The sequence below is a fragment of the Apium graveolens genome, chromosome 8 (assembly GCF_009905375.1).
Source record: "Apium graveolens cultivar Ventura chromosome 8, ASM990537v1, whole genome shotgun sequence".
NCBI lineage: Eukaryota > Viridiplantae > Streptophyta > Magnoliopsida > Apiales > Apiaceae > Apium > Apium graveolens.
This window is the reverse complement of record NC_133654.1, coordinates 94,525,706-94,533,056: the sequence shown is the minus strand read 5'-3', so window position 1 is coordinate 94,533,056 and position 7,351 is coordinate 94,525,706. Positions and strand designations below refer to the sequence as shown.

At 43.7% G+C, this 7,351-nt stretch overlaps 1 non-coding gene across 1 annotated transcript; it reads right to left on the bottom strand.

Annotated features, from left to right (window-relative positions):
- Positions 1-977: 977 nt before the first annotated feature.
- On the bottom strand, positions 978-1,084 carry LOC141681518 (small nucleolar RNA R71). Its single transcript, XR_012558946.1, has one exon. It is a non-coding gene; the product is annotated as a small nucleolar RNA R71 (small nucleolar RNA).
- Positions 1,085-7,351: the final 6,267 nt, after the last annotated feature.

The following is a 7,351-nucleotide window of genomic DNA, read 5'->3' as shown; positions in this document are numbered from 1 at the left end:
TCACATGCTAAAGGTAATAACAATGGCTATTGAAGGAAGTAATAATGAAGTTGTGATCTCATGAGTGTTTTATTATTGATAATTTGAAGTGTTAAGTAAGTGATTAATTAAGCAGTTAATTGTAGTTAATATTTAATCAACAACCTTAAGTATTAGTGTCTTAACATTGAGAAGTAATCATACATTGGTGAGTGAGTTTAATTAGACAATAATTTAGTCTGAGTCTCTGTGGGAACGAACTAGAAAGTATTCTACATTACTTGCGAACGCGTATACTTGCATGAATATTAGTGCGTGATTTCGCCCTATCAAGTTTTTGGCGCCGCTGCCGGGGACTCGGCGTATTTGTTTAGTTTATGTACTTACCATCATTGGTCATTAGGACTCAGTGATTAGGACGTAGTAGTTAATTATTGTTTCCGGTTATGTTTCAGGTACTTTAGCAAGCGTTTATGCAAACTCGTTCTCGTGCTCGTAAGAGGACTTTAGATACAGCTGAGGAGACAGACGAAGTTCTTGATATTCCGAAGAAGTTAGATTTTGAGGATTCGGATTCAGGAACTGAGCGAAAAGAACCAGTAAACATGGGAGATCGTATTGTTCAAGCTGATCCAGCTCTTATAGATTTTTCTCGGCCTAAAATTGATGACATTCAGTCAAGCATCCTTCATCCGGCTATTCAAGCTAACACCTTTGAAATCAAGCCGGGCACTATTCAGATGGTGCAGAATTCTGTTTCTTTTGGAGGAGCGGCAACTGAAGACCCCAACATGCACATAAGGAATTTTGTCGAGATCTGTAGCACTTTTAAGTATAATGGCATGACTGATGAGGTTATCAAGTTGAGGCTTTTCCCATTCTCACTGAGGGACAAGGCTAAAGACTGGTTACATTCTGAACCAGCTGGGTCCATCACTACGTGGCAAGATCTTGCGCAAAAGTTTCTGGTGAAGTTTTATCTGATGGCAAAGACTGCTGCTATGAGGAGTGCTCTTACTCAGTTTGCGCAGCAACCTACAGAATCTATGTGCGAGGCTTGGGAACGCTACAAGGAAATGTTGAGAAAATGTCCACATCATGGAATGCCGGATTGGATGGTGATCACTGGTTTCTATAATGGTTTGGGGGCCCAATCTCAGCCCATGCTCGATGCAGCAGCTGGAGGCGCCTTATGAGCTAAAAGCTATACTGAGGCGTATAATCTTATAGAGACGATGGCTGCAAATGAGCATCAAAACCCAACTCTGAGGATGACGTCAGGCAAGGTAGGAGGTATTCTGGAAGTTGATGCAGCCACCGCTATTGCAGCCCAGCTCCAAGCGCTATCAATGAAGGTTGATTCTCTGGCTACATATGGAGTTAATCAAATAGCTATGGTTTGTGAGCTTTGTGCAGGTTCTCATGCTACGGATCAGTGTTCTCTTGTCAACGAATCTATTCAGTATGTGAATAATTATCAGCGATAACAGCAGCCTGTGCCAGTGACCTATCATCCTAACAACAGAAATCATCCAAATTTCAGCTGGGGGAATAATCAGAATGCTATTCAGCCACCATATCAGCAAGGAGTGAGTAAACAGTTTAACCCACCTGGATTCCAGCAACCACAGCAGTATGCTACAAGGCAATCATATCCTCAACAGGGAAGTACAGCTGCACCTACTAGCACTGATTTTGAGGAACTTAAGTTGTTATGCAAGAGTCAGGCGGTTTCTATCAAGACCTTGGAAAATCAAATCGGTCAATTAGCCAATGCAGTGCTCAATCGTCAACCTGGCACCCTTCCCAGTGACACGGAAGTACCAGGCAGGAAGGAAGCTAAAGAGCAAGTCAAGGCTATTACCTTAAGGTCTGGAAAAGTTGCTAATGCTGAAAAGGCAAAAGAAGGAGAAGCTGAAATTAGAGATGAAGAATCTAAGCAAAAGGAGAAAGCGGCGGAACCAAGGAAGACTACTATTGAACACACTCTGCCTGAGGCTAATACAGGGGAGAAACAGCTCTATCCTCCACCACCTTTTCCTAAAAGATTGCAGCAACAAAAGCTGGATAGACAGTTCGGGAAGTTTCTAGAGGTGTTCAAGAAACTTCACATCAATATACCTTTCGCTGAGGCTCTGGAGCAAATGCCTAGTTATGCGAAGTTTATGAAGAGTATTCTTTCAAGGAAGGTGAAACTGGATGACCTTGACACCATTTCTCTCACGGAAGAATGCAGCGCTGTTCTGCAGCAAAAGTTACCACCAAAACTGAAAGATCCAGGAAGCTTCACCATTCCTTGCACCATTGGCAATCTGACCTTTGACAAGTGCCTTTGTGATTTGGGAGCAAACATTAATCTGATGCCGTTGTCGATCTTTAAAAAGTTGGATCTGCCTGATCCAAAACCCACATACATGTCTCTACAATTGGCTGATCGTTCCATTACTTACCCAAGGGGCATAGTGGAGGATGTGCTCGTCAAGGTGGATAAGCTCTTCTTTCCTACAGATTTTATTATTCTGGATTTTGAGGAAGATAAGAAGATTCTCATAATCTTGGGAAGGCCTTTCTTGGCTACTGGCCGTACCTTGATAGATGTGCAAAAAGGTGAACTTACTATGCGGGTACAAGATCAGGATGTGACCTTCAACGTATTCAAGACAATGAAATTCCCTATAGAAGATGAGGAGTGCTTAAAAGTGGATGTGATTGATTCTGCGGTTACTTCGGAACTCGATCGCATGCTAATGTCTGATGCATTGAAAAAGGCCTTAGTGGGGGATTTTGATAGCGATGATGAAGATGGCAACGAGCAATTACAATATCTGAACGCTTCTCCCTGGAAGCGAAAGCTGGACATGCCGTTTGAATCTCTTGGTACTTCTGACCTCAAGAATGCTAAAAGAAAGCTCAAACCATCAATAGAGGAAGCACCTACCTTGGAGCTCAAGCCATTACCTGAACACTTGAGGTATGCTTTTTTAGGTGATTCATCTACGTTACCTGTTATTATTTCATCTGACCTTTCACGTAGTGAGGAAGACAAGCTCTTAAGGATTTTGAGAGAATTCAAATCGGCTATTGGATGGACCATAGCAGACATCAAGGGGATAAGTCCTTCATATTGTATGCATAAAATTCTGCTAGAGGAAGGTAGTAAGCCAACTGTGGAACAGCAGCGAAGACTGAATCCCATCATGAAGGAGGTGGTGAAGAAAGAAATTCTGAAATGGCTGGATGCAGGCATCATTTATCCTATTTCTGACAGCTCGTGGGTGAGCCCCATACAATGTGTACCTAAGAAAGGAGGTATCACTGTGGTCGCAAATGAAAAGAATGAGCTCATCCCCACTCGAACAGTTACAGGATGGAGAGTATGCATGGATTATAGAAAATTGAACAAAGCCACAAGGAAGGATCACTTCCCTCTTCCATTTATTGATCAGATGCTTGACAGGTTGGCGGGTCATGAGTATTTTTGTCTTCTGGATGGTTATTCAGGGTATAATCAGATTTGTATTGCACCAGAGGATCAGGAAAAGACTACCTTCACTTGTCCATTTGGCACGTTTGCTTTTCGCAGAGTTTCATTTGGGTTATGTGGTGCCCCGACCACTTTTCAGAGATGTATGATGGCTATATTCTCTGACATGATTGGAAATAATGTCGAAGTGTTCATGGACGACTTCTCCGTCTTTGGACATTCTTATGATGAATGTTTGAATAATCTGCGCGCCATACTCAAAAGGTGTGTGGAAACTAATTTGGTGCTCAATTGGGAGAAATGTCATTTTATGGTGCGTGAAGGCATTATTCTTGGGCATAAGGTCTCTAGCAAGGGTCTGGAGGTGGACAAGGCCAAGGTGGGAGTCATTGAAAATCTTTCACCACCTAATTCTGTGAAAGGAATCCGTAATTTTCTTGGTCATGCGGGTTTTTATCGGCGATTCATCAAGGACTTTTCAAAGATATCTAAGCCGTTGTACAATTTGCTTGAGAAAGATGTGCTTTTCAAATTTGATGATGAATGTTTGGCAGCATTCGAGACTCTCAAGAAGAGTTTGATCACTGCACCAGTTATTACAGCACCAGATTGGACAGAACCGTTTGAGATGATGTGTGATGCGAGTGATTATGCGGTAGGTGCAGTTCTGGGACAGCGCAAGAAAAATCTCTTCCATGTGGTCTACTATGTGAGTAAGACTTTAAATGGGGCCCAATTGAACTACACCACTACTGAGAAGGAGCTTTTGGCTATAGTCTTTGGTTTCGAGACATTTCGATCTTATCTACTTGGTACGAAAGTAACAGTATTCACTGATCATGCGGCTATTCGCTATCTGGTTTCCAAGAAGGAGTCGAAGCCGAGACTCATTCGTTGGGTGCTTTTACTTCAGGAATTTGAGTTAGAGATCAAGGATAAAAAAGGTACTGAGAATCAAGTAGCTGACCATCTCTCTAGGTTGGAGAATCCCGATTCTACTTCACAAGATAGGACGTTAATCAATGAATCTTTTCCGGATGAACAGTTGTTTGCAGTTCAGGAGGAAGAACCATGGTTTGCAGATATTGTAAACTATCTCGTCAGCAATGTAATGCCTCCTAATTTGACATCCGCTCAAAAGAAGAAGTTTCTGCATGAGGTGAAGTGGTATATGTGGGATGAACCATATTTGTTTAGCCAGGGAGCTGACCAGATCATCAGGAGATGTATCCCGTTCTGTGAGACGGAGGGGATATTACGAGACTGCCATTCCACAGTTTATGGTGGACACTATGGTGGTGAGAAGACGGCAGCTCGTATTCTGCAAGCAGGTTTTTTTTGGCCTACTTTGTTCAAGGATGCTCATCAGTTTGTTTTAAGGTGTGATCGTTGCCAAAGAGTGGGAAATTTGACAAGGAAGGATGAGATGCCATTAAATGTGATGCTTGAAGTCGAGGTCTTTGTTGTTTGGGGAATCAATTTCATGGGGCCTTTTATCTCATCTTGCAATAATCAGTACATCTTGCTGGCAATCGATTATGTCTCAAAATGGGTCGAAGTTAAAGCTTTACCGATAAATGATGCAAAGGCAGTGCTAAATTTTCTTCATAAGCAAATTTTCACAAGGTTTGGAACACCTCGGGTAATCATAAGTGATGAAGGATCGCATTTCTGCAACCGTAAGTTCACTTCTATGATGCAGCGTTATAATGTGAATCATCGAGTAGCTACTGCCTATCATCCGCAAACAAATGGTCAAGCGGAAGTGTCTAACAGAGAGATAAAGTGCATTCTAGAGAAGGTTGTTTGTCCGCCATGGAAGGATTGGTCTTTAAAGCTCGATGAAGCTGTTTGGGCTTACAGAACAGTATACAAAACTCTACTTGGTATGTCCCCGTTTCAGTTGGTGTACGATAAGGGATATCATCTACCTGCGGAGCTTGAGCATAAGGCCTACTGGTCATTGAAGAAGTTGAACCTGGATTTAGATGCAGCTGGTAAGAAAAGAATGCTTCAGCTTAATGAACTTGATGAATTTCGACTTCAAGCGTACGAGAATAACAAAATGTATAAGGAAAAGGTGAAGAGGTGGCACGATAGGAAGCTACATCCTAAGTTATTTATGCCGGGGCAACAAGTTCTCTTATTCAACTCTCGGCTCCGACTTTTTCCAGGGAAGTTGAAATCGAGGTGGTCTGGGCCTTTTATTGTCAAAACTGTGTTTCCACATGGAGCGGTGGAAATTTTTGAGAATGATCCGGACCAAGCATTTAAGGTTAACGGTCAGCGTTTGAAGTACTACTATGGGGACATGGCAAACCGAGAAGTGGTTAGTGCCATTTTGTTGATTACTTGAGAAGGGTACGAAACGTCAAGCTAATGACGAAAAAGAAGCGCTGCGTGGGAGGTAACCCATGAATTGTTGTTACAGGAACCCTTAGAAGTTAATAACCTATCCAAAAACACAAAAAAAATCAGAAAACAGGGGCTGAAAAAAAAAATTCCAGTGACCCCCTGTGCGCCCGCTCAGCTTTGCTGAGCGCCCGCTCAGCTTTGCTGAGCGACCGCTCAGGGGTCGAGTATCAGAATTTTTTTTCAGTTCAGAAAAAAAAATAAAAACACAAAAATCCATCACAGCCCATAAACCCACGAATTTTTTTCCCATTACCCCATAATTTTATCCCTCAACCCCACTCCTAATCTAATTTAACCTACTCCACACCCTATATATACATACACCTATCCTACATATCTCCCACAAACTTCCTGCCCTTAAACTCTCTCCCAAGCACCAAAACTCAGTTCTTACACACTTTTATTCACGAATCAATGGCACCCAAGAGAGCACGCACTATTGACAGCAGCAGCACAGTTCCTACTGTTGATTCATCGAGGGGTACTGCTGCAAGGCCTCGGTTAACTGACAGAGCTGCGGAGGAGGAGTACACTAGGCTTTTGGGGAAGCCGATTCTGAAAGAGAGAGGGTTTTTACCATCGGGGAGGGATGGTGAGTTGCTGCCCATGATTGCAGAGAAGGGGTGGATAGCTTTTTGTGAGTCACCCAAAGCGGTACCGATGAGCGTTGTTCTCGAGTTCTACGCGAACGCGAAGGCCGAAAAGAATGGGTTTTCTGTGGTTCGAGGGCTGACAGTTGATTATCACCCTGCAGCGATTCGCCGTGTGATTGGACAGCGAGAGAGGAAACCCGAGGAGGAAAACTGGAATGAGAAGACTGCTGAGGATTTTGACTTGGATTTGATTTGTGCGACTCTCTGTCGACCGAGCACAGTTTGGACCTTCAGGACCGGCACTAATGAGTATCGTCACTTTCCGACGATCGCCATGAACAGGTATGCCCGTGCATGGAATGCATTTATTTGTGCTAATATTTTGCCTTCTTCGAATGCACACGAGGTCACAGTTGAGAGAACACAGTTGTTGTGGGGAATTCTGAATGAGGAGTACTATGTGGACCTTGGTGAGTTTATCTACCAAGGAATTCTGAAGTTTTTGAGGGGAGCGAAGCATATGAACACCCCTTATGGATCCACGGTTACGAAGCTATGCCGAGCAGTGGGAGTGAACTAGCCGGCTCATGAGCAGTTGCAGTTGCCGGCAGCTCCGATTGATTCTGGGACGCTGAATGGGATGCAGGAGTGGACCGGTGGTGAGCCTGAGGAGCATGGGCTGGGTTATCGTCTTCCAGGAGGGCGTCCAGCACGAGGTGCTACTATGGCTAGGCCAAGGCGTGATGAGGCTGGTTCTTCGAGAGCTCAGGAGGGTGCTGGGTTGGCTGATGCTCAGTATAGGAGGCTTTCACGGCGGATGGATGCCATGTATGAGACGCAGAGCAGGTTTGCTCAGGAGCTCACCCTTGCGTTAGGGACT